Source organism: Myotis yumanensis, unplaced genomic scaffold, assembly GCF_028538775.1.
Source record: "Myotis yumanensis isolate MYYU_CA2020_CCGP unplaced genomic scaffold, mMyoYum1.0.hap1 SCAF_1, whole genome shotgun sequence".
Lineage (NCBI taxonomy): Eukaryota > Metazoa > Chordata > Mammalia > Chiroptera > Vespertilionidae > Myotis > Myotis yumanensis.
In genome coordinates this window covers 176,179,605-176,195,725 of record NW_027223752.1, presented here as the reverse complement: position 1 = coordinate 176,195,725, position 16,121 = coordinate 176,179,605, and the positions used below count along the sequence as shown (strand labels likewise).

The following is a 16,121-nucleotide window of genomic DNA, read 5'->3' as shown; positions in this document are numbered from 1 at the left end:
ATCAATAAAAATCTATTTTAAAAAATGAATAAAAATGTTGAGAAAAAGTGATTACGGGAATACGCATTGTTATATCTCCCCCCAAGAAATAGCCTTAAAAAAACCTGGGATCCCATTTTAAAAAATGAGAATAAATCATAGGATGAAATGAGTGAAAATGTCAATAGGCAAAGACGGAGTAAACCTAGAAATGCAGCAACACCCAAGACAAACTCTAAGGGAGGTGATATTAAGCCTGGGATAGATTCCACCAATTGAGGCCCTTATTCACGCCATACTTTGGGGCAGGGTGTGTGTGTGTATGTGGGGGCGGGGGGATCTTACTATCATCCTGTAGTGCCACACATTTGAAATTGTCATATACTCTGTGGTTAACTTCTATTTTAAGGAATCAGATGATCACCTCCCTCTGTAAAAAGCCTTCCCTGAGCTCAGTGACTAGGAAGAGTCAGGTTTTCTGTGCTGTCTGTCTGTCCCATGGCCACTGCCATGCCCTGTTATAATGATCTGTGCACCAGGCCTCTGGCCCCTTCTCCAGCCTCCAGCCTCCCTGAGAAGAGGAACTGTGTCTCTAGTGCCAAACCCATGACAGGTGTTTTCTTGAATGAAAGTGTAAGTAAATATGAAATATTCCACAAGAAACATTACAACTGCTAATTAAAATTATAAAATAGCCCTAGCCGGTTTGGTTCAGTGGATAGAGCATCGGCCTGTGAACTGAAACGTCCCAGGTTCATTCCGGTCAAGGGCACATGCCCGGTTGCGGGCTGGATCCCCAGTGGGGGACTTGCAGAAGGCAGTCGATCCATGATTCTCTGTCATCATGATGTTTCTAGCTCTCTCTCCCTCTTCCTTCCTCTCTGAAATAAATAAAAATATACTTAAAATTATAAAATATATTTGTCAGGAATATGAGGAAGCTGAAATAGTTTTTAATAGAGCAGAGCAATAAATAATGGGGGTGTGATGTTATGCACACTTAGGAAATTAGGAAAACGTTGCTGGTGCCAATAAGTCTGGGCACTAGCTTCTGACTAATACATGGCTTGTCATCTGAACAAGGTTTTCATCACTCACATGGGACTTTTTATACATTGTTTACCCTTTTTGATAAAGTTCTTTTTAATAGCTGCTATTCAGATGGATGCATTTTCCAGTAACACCTGATATGCATTTTAAAAGTAGCCTTTAATTGCTATTGAATGCTGGTAAACCCAAAGATAACTTTCATCCCTGTACTCTGAACTTTGATGTTCTGCCCAAAAGAAAATGTAGCCATCTTTGGGCATATAAATGTTTCAAAATTCTCTCTGTAGAGGCGCTATTCTTTCCATGGGTGCTCTTGACACAATTTTAGCACTTAAATACTACTTAGGGCCACTTTTTCAGATTATATCCTGCTTCAAAATCTCGACAGTACTACTATGCATAATTTTATCTGAAAGTTGGATTAGTAGGTATTTCAAAAGGGCAGTTACGCAGTTGAAATGAACATATTTTGGTTAATGTGCAATTCTTTATTGCCTCGTTTTCTGTCTATAGTGCCAAACCCATAACAGGTACTCAGCAAGTGTTAAAAAAAACAGAGAAGAGTGGCTACTCGGGACAGAAATGCTGGTCAGGTCTCCCCGAATCATCCTGAAATGCACGGTGGTGTCCCTGCTTTGCTGCCGGCACTCCGGGAACTGGTATGTGCTTTTTCCCTTCTGTTTTTCGGAGGGATCACTACCAGTGCAAATCGAGCCTTTTGACGTGTTTTTAAGAAGGAGGTGACAAGCAAAGAGAGAGAGGAGCCTTGAGTCACAGCATCCAAAGAAGTTTTCTCTTTTTAAACTTTAATTTGCATTCCCATATAGTTGGAGCTAGTCTTGTACCAGCTGCAGTTCCGTAGAAATAGAAGTTTACAGAAGGTCATTTTATGAAGAGACACAGAAGTGTGGAAGAGCTGTTACATTCAGGATTTCCAGTGAGCATGAGGTTGGGTATGGTAGGAGAATGTAATGTGGGATTTGTGGGCCAAAGGGAAATGAAACGGAAAGGGTAGCCCCCGGTCAGGATAGTGGAGAGGCCTGTATTCTGTGCTGAGAAGTTTGAACCCTCTGTTGTCGGCTAGAGGAGGTGTTGAAGAACAATCTTCCGTGGAGTAGTGGCGTTGTGGGAGATTGGCGGGGCAGCAAGGAGCGTGGTGACAGGAGACTAGACTGTGATTGTCTCAGTATTTAAGGTCCCATAAAAGCTCAACCTGATTTTTGGTAGGAACAGAGGGAAGGGAAAAGAGGGGACAAACTTGAGAGTCTATATTTCAAAGATAGACACCTGAGTATGTAGCAACTGATTGGAAATAGGAGAGAGCAGAAGTGGAACGTGGAAATTTTTAACTTGGATGACTGAGTGGTGGTACTGTCATTACCCAAGTAATATAATGTGTGTGTGTTGCCATTCTCAACAAAAATATGTGTGCTTCAAATTGGAAGACTTCAGTCTGTCCCCTAGAAATTATTATTTTTTCCACAGGAAAATAACTTTTTGAATACGGCCCCTCTGATATTATTGAAAAGTGTAGTAGTGAGGGCCAAGGACTTAATGAGAAAGGACCTGAATTCAGTTTCTGTCTCTGCTTTCATACTCTGACACATTGGGCTGTTCCCTTACCTGCTTTGAACTTTGGTTTCCTCATACATAGAATGGGAACACTTTCTCATTGGCTTGTCCTGATGATCAAGTGAGATGAAATGTGAAAGAATACTTCTTAAATACAAAGTGCCATGCAAATGTGAGTTGTGAGATTTGTACATACTATTAAGAGTTGGGCAGTGAGAGGTTTTACCCCATCAACAGGGATCCCTTGACCCTGAGGGCATGTTTTGAGATTCCTGTAGAATATTATTACATATTCTCTACTGGTGCTACTTAAGCATCAAGTTTCAGGTCCACTTTTCTAAACACAAATTGTTATGAAAAACACTTATTTCAATTCAGTGTTGAAGTTCAATACAAATTGTCTCCAAAATAAAACAAAACAGCTGGTGTGGCTCAGTGGTTGAGCCTCAACTCAGGAACCAAGAGGTTGCAGGTTTGATTCCAGGTCAGGGCACATGCCCGGGTGCTGGGCTTGATCCCTAGTAGGAGGCGTGTAGGAGTCAGTGAATTCATGACGTTTATCTCTCGTGGATGTGTCTCTCTCTCTCTATCTCTCTCCCTTCCTTTCTCTCTAAAAATCAATAAAAACATATTAAAAAACCAAAACAAAACAAAAATACAAGCAAGTTATTACTAAGTAGAGGTGCTGTTTAACATTATTTCATCTTTTTATTGGAGCATAAAAAAATTATAAGGACATTTTTTATTCTTTTCCTTTCTCCTTTTACCACCTACTTATCCTCAGGCCAATTCCAGCTCTGTTCTTGGTCACCTTAGACCGAATACCAGAATGAAGCAAATGGGAGGGGGGAGGGAAGGGGGCTCATCATTCCCTCCTGTTCCGTTTTCATCTATTCTAAAGTAGTAGGACTTTTTCCATTTTTAGGCTCTTTTTCTGCGATACACCTTAGTTAATTTTGATAGTACATTTCAAGAAAGTTTCAGGTCCTTTGAAGCAGAACAGCCAATAGAAACATTTTATATGTGAACCAAAAAAGAGTCATGGTTAGCTCATCTGTTTCTTGTTAAAATTAGTTTGCTTTATTTTCTTCCTGTTTCGCTTGCTTTCTTTGGAAATTTGTTCTGATTAGAAAAAGTGGCTTTAGAGTGAATAATTCTATTCCTCAGCTTTACGGTCTAAATCTCCCTCTGAAAACAGATTCATCATAGAGCAGTGAAATAAATGTTTTATTTTATGAATGATCAGATTTAATATATATTCCCATTTTCACCGCCTGATAAACAATTTTAACCATTCAGCGATATTTTTCTGAGCTACTGCCTTATGATGAATGAATAGTGAAAAAGGTCAGCTTAAATGTGGTAAACAAGTCTTTCCCTCCTCCATGGTGTTGTCAGTGTTTGGGGAATCCTCCCTGGCTGGGATTCCTCCCTTTGCACGCTAAGCAATGCATGGCGTAGCTTGTTCCCTGCTCTTCTTTCCTGCCTTAGAGAGGACACCTACTAATTTCTCCACATTTCAGGTCCACTGTCCAACAAAATGTACTGTAATTTTGTCTAGAAATAAATATTTCACTAAATTAATATCACATTGCTTATCATGAGTATCTATACTAGTATAAATGAAAAGATCCTCACGTGAGTTGTTCTTGAAAAAGTAACAAGCATTTAGAGTTCAGCTACACGTTTAGGACGAAAGAAAACTATTCAGAGATTAATGGAATTAAAAATTCTCATAGTAAAGATTCTTATTATCTCATAGATTTAACCTAATTTCCATTTTAGAGTGATGGTAGCAAAATTTAAATTAGAATTAATTCCTTCATTTTCAGAAATGGGTATTAAATTTATATGATGATTTTAAGAATTGTATACTTTTTTAAAAAGTAGGAATTGCTTGATATTATATTGCAAATGCTTGCTATATTAAAAACACTTTTTGGTATTATCTTTAGTAGTATATAAATATGTGTGTGGCTATAAGAGCAAAACAAATGGAAATACTGATACATAGCTGGGAACTCAGATATTATTAAGCACTTGTATAGTTTTGATGTAAGTCCATTTAGCAACAACTATCATATTAAAGTAACTTGATATTCCTGATGCTTTTCACTCTTTATATCACCTTATTTTATTAAACATAATTGAGCTTTATTATTGATTCTGGTTATATGTGTTCTACACAATATGAATTTCAGAACAATTCCTACTTATAAATGATAAAATGTTTTATTTAGTTTGGTGCTAGTTGGAAAGTTCAAAAAGACACCCATTCTGTGCTATGGCTTTCTTATTTAGTATTTTTCTTCTTTCAATTTATATACAACATTGTTCTAGTTGAAAAGAACAAATCACCTATTTATTAACTGTACAGTCAATACTTCTGAAACTAATCATGGGTAAGTACAATAAACTGGCAGCAGTGAAGGTTAGTAGACTTGTGTATGATTTTCCTGTGGGTCCCGAGAGCCCAAAGTATTTATTACTTGAGAACAAAAAGCCTTAGAGTTAAAGGTAAGTGACTCTGTATATGATACGACTAGCCGTAGGCCTGTAGAGGAAAGAACAAGGAGAAAACAGACCATTGTAGAGTCAGTTTTCTTTTCTCCTCAGTCATTTCCATTGAAAGCCACATATCCCCTCAGGTCTTTCTAAAATATGACGAGGAGCTTGGGTTACTAATATTTTCCTGTACCCATTTGCCCCTGAGGAGTACCTCGTTATTTATAGTGGTGGATAAATCTGTAGTATTCATTCCTGATTAAGTTTGTCAACAACATTTAAAAAATCATTCACTACTTAATCAATATTTTGCTTTTTTCACCTCTACCTTCAAGGAAGCACTAAATGAAAATATTAATGGGTAACTGGATTACAATTCTAGTTTCCTAACATTGATCTGATAGAGAACTTAGTATTACCAGACTAAAAATACTAATGCAGATATTTACCATCATACTAAACAAAGGATTAGCAGATTTTCTTGGCAATTGTATTTTTTTAAAGTTTCTTTTCCTTTGAAAAGTTTCTCTTACTTTCTATTGAAATTGCATAAAAATTCAAATGGTTAGTTAAAAAACAAACAATATAGTAATAAGTCAAGGATTTTAAAATTCTAATATTTTATTTGTTTATTAGTTTAATCATTTCTTCAGCTAACAAGTGAGTGGCTATATCTATGCCAGGTACAACAAGCTGGACCCTTAAAAATATGTTTTAAGTTTTATTTGGTCCTAGAATTTTCTGAAATTATATTTAGTGGAAGTGAAGAGTAAATAGCCAAAAGGCAAATAAGTACTTGAAAAATGCTCAACATTATTAGTCATTAGGGTAGTGCAAATTAAAACCACAGTGAGATTCTACTTTATATCCACCAGTATTGCTGTAATAAAAAAGATAGATAATTACAGGTGTTTGAAGGCTGTGGGGAAATTGGAACCCTCATACATTGCTGGTAGGGATATAAAATGATGCAGCTACTTTGGAAAACAGTTTCACAGTTCTTTAAAATGCTAAACATAAAATTACTATATTACTTAGCAATTTTACTCCTAGGCATTTATCCAAGCATAATGAAAACATATGGTCACATAAAAACTTGTACATTAAAGTTCATAGCAGCATTATTTATAGTAGTTCAAAAGTGGAAACAACCCAAGTGTCCATCAGCTGATGAATGGATAAGTAAAATGTGGAATATCTATACAATAAACTATTATTCAAAAATGAAAAGAAATGGACCACTGGCATTCAGTGACACAGGAAGTAATAGTAAACCCATTTTATTGATGAGGAAACTAAGGTTATAGAACTTATGTAACCGAGACAAACGAAACTCAAGTCAGCTTGACTTTAAAACACGTCACCTCGATACTGTAGTGAGTTGTTGGTATTATATCTGTTTGTAGTTTTAGGTTGTCACCTTTACCTTTCTCTTTTTGTCCTGGCCAAACTTTGAAAGCGAGATTTTATTCTGTCTCACTTCACTTGCTTACCTCTCACACCAATGGAACAGCTCAGCCACCATTGCTCTCTTTCTATCTTTTTAAATACATGCTTTGTTGAAATATAATTTGTAATATGCTAAAATTCATCCTTTTAAAATGTGCAGCTCAGATATTTCGAATCGCAGTGCTTGGTGAGTGTTATGTTTAATGGGCTGTTTTCAATCCCTTTCCTATTTGATCTTTCCGTGGCATCATTGTTGACCACTCCTTCCTGAATGCTCCATCCTCATTCATTTTCTCATTTTCTCATCCTGCTCCTACTTACACATATAATTGTCTTGCAGTCTGTGGGCTTCTCTTTCTTGACCCACCTTTTAAATGCTGGGTTTGGGTTACTTTTCATTATCCATTCTGTCGCTGAGAGACCTCTTGTCTTAAGGAACCACCTATGTTGGCCAGTGGCTCACAGATCTCTAAGTTTTTGTATAGAACACAAAGTTATTGGGCGTTTATTGTGTTTAAGACCCAGTTTAGGCACATGAAATCTGCGCTGTCACTGAACTTACATTATATTGGGAGAGACAGGCAATAACAATTAAATGATAAATAAGGAAGTTTGTCATTTTGAATAGTATGGTAGTGGTAGGATTCCCCGGAAGGTATTTGAACGGGGACCTGAAGGAGGTGAAGGAGTGAGCCACAAAGCTGTCTGCAAGAGAACATGCCAGTGCAGGAACAGCGAGCTGAAGGACATGAAGGGCAAACTTGTCAGGTTCATTAAGGAACAATAGAAGGACATGCGGGCTGGAGCTGAGAAAATGAGGGGGCTGCAGTCGACGCTGTCAGAGACATAATGAGGGGGCAGATGGAGTAGGGCTTTATGCATTATGAGAAGTTGAGCTTTTCCTCTGAACAAAATGGGGAAGCAGGTAGGGTTTTGAGTAGGAGGTGAATATTACCTGAGTGAATTTTTTTTAAGTAACTACTTTGGTTTCTGTGTTGAGAATCGCTTTATATTGGTTTCCAGCCCCAAAACAAGAATGAAAGGCTACTGAGTTGGTATCTTTCTCTCTCCTGTATTATAGGTCAATATATTTGAATGCTTTCTGAACATATACAGAAACCATATACTTGGTTATAGCAGATACATCAAGTTCATTCCATTAAAGACTAAATTTATCTTCCAAGTTGTTTCTTCTTTCTGTATACCTCTGCCTTGGCAAACACCCAGCTACCAGAAGGAGAAGCCACCTTTGACTTTTTAAAGACTACTTTTTTAGAGAAGTTTAGGTTTACAGCAAAATTAAGAGGAAAGTAGAGTTTTCCCATATGTTCTCTGCCCCCACACATGTGTAATCACTATTATCAGTGTTTCCACCAGAATGGTACTTTTGTTGCACTTGATGGGCCTACACTGACACATCATTTTTATCTGAAGTTCATAGTTTAAGGTTCACTGTTGGTGATATACAGTCTATGCGTTTGGATACATATGTAATGACATGTATCTATTATTATAGTGGCATACAGAGTATTTTACTGCTCTAATAACCCTCTGTGCCTTGCCTACTTATTCCTCTCATCAGCATCCCCTACAAATCCTGATCTTTTTACTATTGCCATAGTTTTGCCTTTTCTAGAATTTTCAGTAGGTGAAATTATAGTATGTATCCTTTTCAGATTGGCTTCCTTCACTTACTAAAAGGCACTTAAGTTTCTTCCATATCTTTATGGCTCGATAGCTCATTTCTTCTTAGTGCTGAATAACGTTCCATTGTTTGGCTGTGCCACAGTTTATCTATTCACCTACTGAAGGGCATTTTGATTGCTTCTGAGTTTTGGCAATTATGAATAGAGCTGCCATAAACATCTGAAAGTTCCTGTTTTTCTGCATCCTCTCTAGCATTTAGTGTTGTCAATGTTCCAGATTTTGGCTATTCCAGTAGGTTTCTGGTGGTATCCCATTGTTGTTTTAAATTTCATTTCCCTGATGACATGTGATGTGGAACATCTTTTTCATATACTTATTTGCCATCTGTATGCATATTTTTTTTGGTGAGGTGTCAAGGTCTTTGGCTCATTTTAAAAAGTGGTCTGTTTTCTTTTTGTTGAGTTTTAGGAGTTCTTTGTAAATTTTGGGTAACAGTCCTTTATCAGATGTGTCTTTTGCAACTATCTTTTTTCACAGTCTATGGCTTGTCTTCTCTCTCTCTCTTTCTCTCTCTCTCTCAGAGAGACACAGAGAGAGAAACAGAGACACAGAGAGAGAAACATCCAATGTGAGAGGGGCATCAATAAATTGTCTCCTGACCAGGGCCAGGAATCTAGCCAGCAACCGAGGTACATGCTCTTGACCAAAATTGGACCTGAGACCCTTTAGTCCATGGACCGACATTCTATCCACTGAGCCAAACTGGCCAGGGCTGTCTTCTCATTCTTTTAACATTGCCTTCTGCAGAGGTGAAATTTTTAATTTTAATGAAACCACTTTATCAATTATTTCTTTCATGGATTGTGCCTTTGGTGTTATATCTCAATATTCATTGCCATACCCAAGTCATTTAGGTTTTCTCCAACATTACCTAGGAGTTTTAGAATGTTGAATTTTACATTTAGGTTTTTTTCAATACATTTTGAGTTAATTTTTGTGAGGGGTATAAGATCTTTCTCTTGATTCAGTATTTTGCATATGGATGGCCCAGTTGTTCAGCACCATTTATTGAAAAGATTATCTTTGCTCCATTATATTGTCTTTGTTCCTTTGTCAAAGATCAGTTGACTATATTTATGTGAGCCTATTTCTGGGCTCTCTGTTCTCTTCCATTCAGCTATTTGTCTATTTTTCCCCCAGCACAACCCTATTTTGATTATTGTAGTAATTTTGAAATTTTTTTAAAATTTATTTCAGAGAGGAAGGAAGAGGGAGAGAGAGATAGAAACATCAATGATGAGAGAGATTCATTGATCAGTTGCCTCCTGCACGCTCCCTACTGGGGATCGAGCCTGAAACCCAAGCATGTGCCCTTGACAGGGATTTGAACCATGACCTCCTGGTTCATAGTCAACGCTCAACTACTGAACAAAGCTGACCTGGCAACTGTAGTAAGTCTTGACGTCTATTAGTGTCAGCCTCCAACTTTGTTGTTCTTCTTCAATATTGCATTGGCTATTCTGAGTTTTTTGCCTCTTTATGTAAACTTTAGTATGGGTTTATTTCTACAAAATGACCTCCTGGGATTTTGATTGGAATTGCATTGAATCTAAAGATAAAATGTGGAAGAACTGACATTTTGACAATATTGAATCTTCACACTTTTGACTCTTTTAAAAAAAAAAGTATATTTTATTGATTTTTTACAGAGAGGAGGGGAGAGGGATAGAGAGTTAGAAACATAGATTAGAGAGAAACATTGATCAGCTGTCTCCTGCACACCCCCCACTGAGGATGTGCCCACAACCAAGGTACCTGCCCATGACCAGAATCGAACCTGGGACCCTTCAATCCACAGGCCGACGCTCTATCCACTGAGCCAAACCGGTTAGGGCTACACACTTTTGACTCTTGATGTGTTCCTTTCTCTTCATTTGAATTTGAAGATAAAACCCTTTAAGGTCTTCTTAATAGGGCATATCACTTACTTTAATTTTGTCCACTGGTTTCCATTGATTAATTTGTTAGTCTCTTTTTTGTGCTACCGTTTAACACTCAACATTAAAATTCTCGCAGTTCCTTAAAGAAGTGCAGGAAGAATCTTTTTATTCCTTCTGATTTTGTTAGGGTACTGTTGAATCCACTTCCTTGCCCTGCCTGGACAACCTCTATCTTATTTAAATGACTCATATAAAGGCAGCATGTGGTACTGTAGTCCTGTATGGTTTGGGCTGAATTTCAAATCTACTGTTCATTAGTTAATATGATTTCAGACAAGCCCCTTAATAACTGTAAGCCTCATTTTCTCCATCTTCAAAAAGGCAAAGGCATACCCATCTGTCAGGGTTGTATTTAGTTAGAGCATGTATTTCTTAAGCCCCTGTTAGGTGGTAATTGCTCAATAAATTATAATGCTCCTCTCTAGGCACATGCTTCAGAAAGACAAGAGAAAGATTTAACTAAAGTCCATAGTTTTCATTGGGGCTCTCGCTTTGTGTGGTACAGTTCTAGGACTTTGCTAAATGCATAATGTCACGTACCTACCAGTACACTCTCACAGAGAATAGTTTCACTGCCCTGAAATCTCCTTAGAGGGAGAAAGGTGATGAAAAGTTTTATATTCCAGGTTAAAAACTTGGGTTTTATACAGTAGGCTAGCAGTCTCCAACTATTTTTGTTCACATACCTTTAAAAGAATTTTGAAAAACTATGTAACCACTCACACATTACCAAGTTAACATCTACAGTTTTTCACCTGTGGTAAAATATGTGCTTGCAAAGAATTTAATTTCTACCCTATTGGAACTATTGGACATTTTAAAATAAAACTTGTATCAACTATTTTAAGAATACCCAATGGAATCTAAATCCACAGTAATTTAATAAAACCATTATTCATTTAAATAATAATGAATAGACTCTTCTGTGAAAAGCTGAAAAATTTACATTACTATTTTATTTTCTTGACCTGTATTTCCATCTCACTTCCTCATAGAATTTTTATGTGATATTTTTATAGTTAAAAGTCTTTAACTGTTTTTCTATCATACTTCTCTTCAACAAAAATGTAAGGAATTAATTGAAATTTTAAAATTATGAATTTTCTGTGACCCTAGGGCAATCTACTATAGTAATATTTGGGATATATGAGAGTGTCCCTTTCTTCTGTGAAGTAAAAGGAAGGTTGTTGTGAATAAAGCATCGCTGTTAGCCGGATATTAATACAGAGTTTATGTAGAAGAGAATTTGGAAATTGACTCCATTAAAACTATCCATTCAATTGCTATCTAAAAGAAACCAGTCTGAAGAGGCTATAGTGTATGATTCCAACTATATGACATTCTGAACAAGGCAAAACTATAGAGACAGTAAAAAGACCAGTGATTCCAGGGGTTGTATAGGGGGAGAGGAGTAAGTGAAGTGCATTCTTTAAAAATTTGTTAAACAAATGTATTTTCTGCTTCACATTCTATGCTCCAGCAAGAACTGCTTGAAGTTCTATGTCATGCTTTTCCATGCCTGTTTGTCTTTATTGTCTTACTCTTTGCCTTCTTTGCCTCACTACCTTCTACTCATATTTTAAGATGCAGAAGTCTCCATTGAAGAATTACTTATTATACCTTTACTTCATATGCTCCCTCACTACTCTCCTATGGTCTCCCTTATTACATGAACACATTTTTTTTGTAGTTAGGTTTTCTTTCCCCTCTGAAATTGGACTGGAAGATCTCTAAGAGTAGGAATTACATATTATCTTTGTCTTTTCAGCAACTGGCTATGTACTTCTCCTGGTAATAAGTTAATTTATTGGAAAATTTTAATTATTGAATGAAACAAGGCAAAGTGGATTTCAATTGTTATAAAGTTAATTCTTGTGCAGAACTCTTTTGGGTCAGTTAAACTGTAAAAGGCTATTTTTGTTTTATGCTAGTTATTTTTCTGGCTTATGGTAAGGTTTCAGTAAGATTTCACATGAAGATAGGATTTTGAACTTAAAAATGAATTTGAGAACCACTCTTGTGCTAGAAAGAGCACACCATTGTGAGCAATAAGGGAAGGACTCTGGTTTTAACTCTGCTGCAAACTTCCCTTGTGACTTGAGAAGTTAACCAATCTGGGAGTCCACTTTCTCAATTATAAAATGAGGTAGTGACCAAATTATTTCTGAAGTTGCCTTTATTGTGAATTTAACCAAGGGAGGAAATTTTAATAAAGCAAACATACGATTATTCTTGGCTAAAAGAAAAAAAAATGTGACCTTGATTTATTTTCTAATCATTCCTACTGTGGATATTGTATGTGGCATATGTGTGTAATGCTGACCTAGTTCATATCATCTGCAAACATCATGGCTTAGAGTTTATCTTTAATCTGAAAAATATATAAAGTAAAATAATTATAATTATTTTTAATTATTTATAATTATAATTCTCAGGATTAAAAACTAGTAGTAGTTAATATAATATGTTGATTCATATAATTTAAGTTATGTTTTAGCTTTTTTCACCAAATACATAATTTGATCTTTATTAATATTATACTTTCCAGTGCATTTCTATAATTCTGGAACACAATATTTCTTTGTGTTCCATTACTCATTAGGATTTTGAACTAAAAAATGCAACCTTTTTCAATGAGGAGAATTCACAACTATGGCAGAAGATGCTTTTCTATATCTTTTGCTCATTCACAATATGTAGGAATTGTAGTAATTCAGTTCTGTGAAGCTTGATGGAATGATATTTAGGTCTGACTTTTATAAAGGGTTTGAGATTATGTTGTTTGGCCAAAACAAAGGCAGTATTTCCTTTCTTGTCTTCCACCGTGCCCAGCCCCCCTTCTTTCCACCTGCTTGAGGAAAACGATTTCTTCAGACAAACCTCATAATTGCCCTTCTGTGCCTGATTTGGGCCTCAGGAAAGGCCCATAGCATCTGTAAAGCTGGCAGCAAAATGGTATTTCCAGGCAGGCACAGGGTTGCTGGGTAGTGAGCCAATCCCCAGCTTTGTCTGAGCAGCTGAGAACTTTGCCTGCGCATTACCACGGTGTTCAGTAACACAGACCTGTGCCATGAGCAAGTAAAGCCCGGAGCAAGTATCAGGGTCAATATTTATAGACCACTACGTAGCTTGCCTTGCAAAGAGAGACAACGAGAGACGCGCACACAGAGGGCAAGGAAAGAAATACTGCCGTGCTGGGGGACGTTCATTTCTAATGTTTGTTTTAAATTAAAAAAGTTCTTTTTAACTGTCAGGTTCAAACCTCTGCTGAATCATAATCATTTGCCGCTGAGCTATGACAAGAGAGGAAACAAAAAGTTAGACGAGCAAGCCTGCCCTAAGTGAGAAGGTAAGTAATTAGCCAGCTCAGTCTCGCTTTTACTCGTAAACTCCATCTCCCTGTTGGCTGCTCTGCATCAGGGCGCATAGGGCTGTGCAGCGTGTGAACGCCAAGAGGGGGGCTGCCTGCTGTTTGAGACTGTTCTGGGTGGAGTGTAGTTTTGTGTGCTGTTCTTAAGAATGCTGTGTGCGTTCATAACACGCTTTAATAACGTGGGCGGTGGGACTAGGACGCCAATTTCATGGTGTGTCCTATCAGCGAGTTTCTGTTTCTTCATTCTGTCAAACTTGTGGTCTTCCTGTTGATAAATTCCTATTTGCTTTCTACCAGATTTAGAACATGAGTATTAGTACATTTCAGTAGCCTGTGGTCTAGACATGGAGTAGGGGGAAATTCAGGTGAACATGTGAAGATGAAGTAGTAGACCTTGTCAAAATGCCCACGCTCACACCCCTCTGACAGTGCACCGGCGTGAAATGATGGTCCTTGTGGGAATAGAGAGAACGAGTGATGGAAACTAGCAACAGTCTCCTTAATCCACGGGGCAGAAGGCTCCGCATGTAGGCGAGCTTCTCAGCTTGTCCAGTGACTTGTGAGATTGGTTCTTACAAAAGGCAATTCTCTACTAAAGGTGTTGACTTAACATCCCTTGCTCTACAAATTCATAGTTTGTTTGTTCCGTTCGTCACACGTAGCACTTTTACACACGCTTCTGGGGTGCTCAGTGCTGGAGTATGTTCAGTTAACATCATTGCTTTGCGTATCCCAGGTTAACACGAAGAGCAATGGTGCTGAAGGGGCAGAAAAATAGTTTTTGATGTATTGTCTGATTTAGAAAACTCATGGGATGTGTAAGCCTATGTTCTATATCTACTACACATAGCGTGGAAGGTAACGATGTTGCTTTGCTGGAAGTCCGGTGTTCTCTTGATGAGTCTTATCTACTGATGTAGTGAAAACTTCCTTGTGGCTGTGAGTTGTTTTTTTTTTTTTTTATTGTGGAAGATAAGCATTATCATGATTATTTAAAATTTTTAGGTTAGGTTATACATAGCAGATGATTACATAATTCCAAAGGATTTGACTTTGGGTGGTGGGCATACAAGGCAATGTACAGGTCATGTATCATGGAAATGTGCACTTGAAACCTATAAAATCTTATTAACCAACGTCACCCCAATAAATTTAAAAAAGGAATTTCTGGATTACATATTTAAGTTAAAAACAAAATAATCTTAAAGTTGCTGTACAGCTTGACTGTGGGCCAAAAGACATACAAAGAGAAGCGGATACGCTGGCACAGGTTTGTGTTAGGGCTGATACACAGGAGCCAGCTCATTCTAAAGTGAGATAAACTCCAGAGCAGCAGCTGGAACAGGTCTGCATGTCATCAGATGAGGCCAGTGGTTGTAGAGCATCTCTTCTGAAAATCACCTATAATTTTTAAAGTAATGCAAAATGTTTTAAAATCAATTTTATTCAAAAATGCTTTAAGGCTAATCTAATATCTAAATTGAAACTATATTTTAACTTTCATTTAATGCTTGTTTTAGCCTCTGAATCAAGCTTTTCCTTTGTACTTTTTTAAGCTCTGCATTCTAGTTTATTCATGAGTTTGATTTAGATTTTTGACAATAATATATTTATTTTGAAAATGTAGCCATGATTGATCTAGAATGGGCATTTCTTAATTAAATTTTTCTTTTCTACTGCCTCTGGGTAATATCTCATGATCAAGATTGTAAGTTCAGTTCTTAATTCAATGTCTTCTATTTATTCACTTTATACATCGTATAAATATATGATATTGCTTGCTTATGCCTTTCTTATTGGTCTTATTTTTATTCCATCTGGTATGTTGTTCCTGAGGTACTGTGTGGAAATTTTTGGTGGAAACAGGCCAAATAAAATTACTTCAATAAAAAGAAACTAAAGAAAGTTGTCCCTTGAATTAAGAGAAAAAATATAAAATTGTGACATTGGTTGACAATGTCTAAAATGTAATATATTTTCATTGAAGGTTGGTTGAGCATAATAAAACCTGAAATGCCTTCTTAATATATTTTGGCTTTAATGTTAATCTGATATTGGTTATTTATCACATTTGTAAATAACATTTTATATATAGATATATTATAAAAATGACACGAGGCCCTTTGTATCTTGTGTTAGCTATTGAAGCAAGATTAGTGAATTTAGCTTGAAATGTTAATTAAAGCTACCCTCCTAATGGATCTCACTGCCCCTACTCTCATACTCTCATTCCATCTGCTGTATGACCCTTAAAGGGGTCAACGCCCACACCATGGCCACTTCACTGTCCATGACCGCTTCACTGTCAGGGTACCTGGTACAGTGAGTCTCTTCTTGATCCCACTGCTACTTTTATTCTGCAGTCACCTTTTGCTCTTCTTTCTGGGTTATTTTCTACATCTCTCTTGCCCCCATGAGAGTATTCTCCTTTTCTCTGCCTTATGCTCCAGCGATATTGAACATCTTGTATTTCTCAAAATAATCCATACAGTTTTGCACTTTCCTGGAGTATTTTATGGTGCTCCCTATGCCTTGAAAACCCTCTT

At 37.0% G+C, this 16,121-nt stretch overlaps 1 protein-coding gene across 5 annotated transcripts in view; it reads left to right on the top strand.

The window, feature by feature from the left end:
* The window catches only part of BMPR1B (bone morphogenetic protein receptor type 1B), a 373,138-nt gene that overhangs the window by 200,263 nt on the left and 156,754 nt on the right, over window positions 1-16,121 (top strand). For 3 of the 5 annotated variants that reach the window (XM_070392498.1, XM_070392490.1, XM_070392517.1), the window contains one exon: window positions 13,457-13,551. The exons of 1 other annotated variant lie outside the window; for it this stretch is intronic. The gene's annotated coding sequence lies outside the window, so the exon portion shown is untranslated. Of the gene's footprint in view, window positions 1-13,289; window positions 13,552-16,121 lie in introns of those variants that run through there. One more of the 5 variants, XM_070392508.1, reaches the window with a different exon arrangement.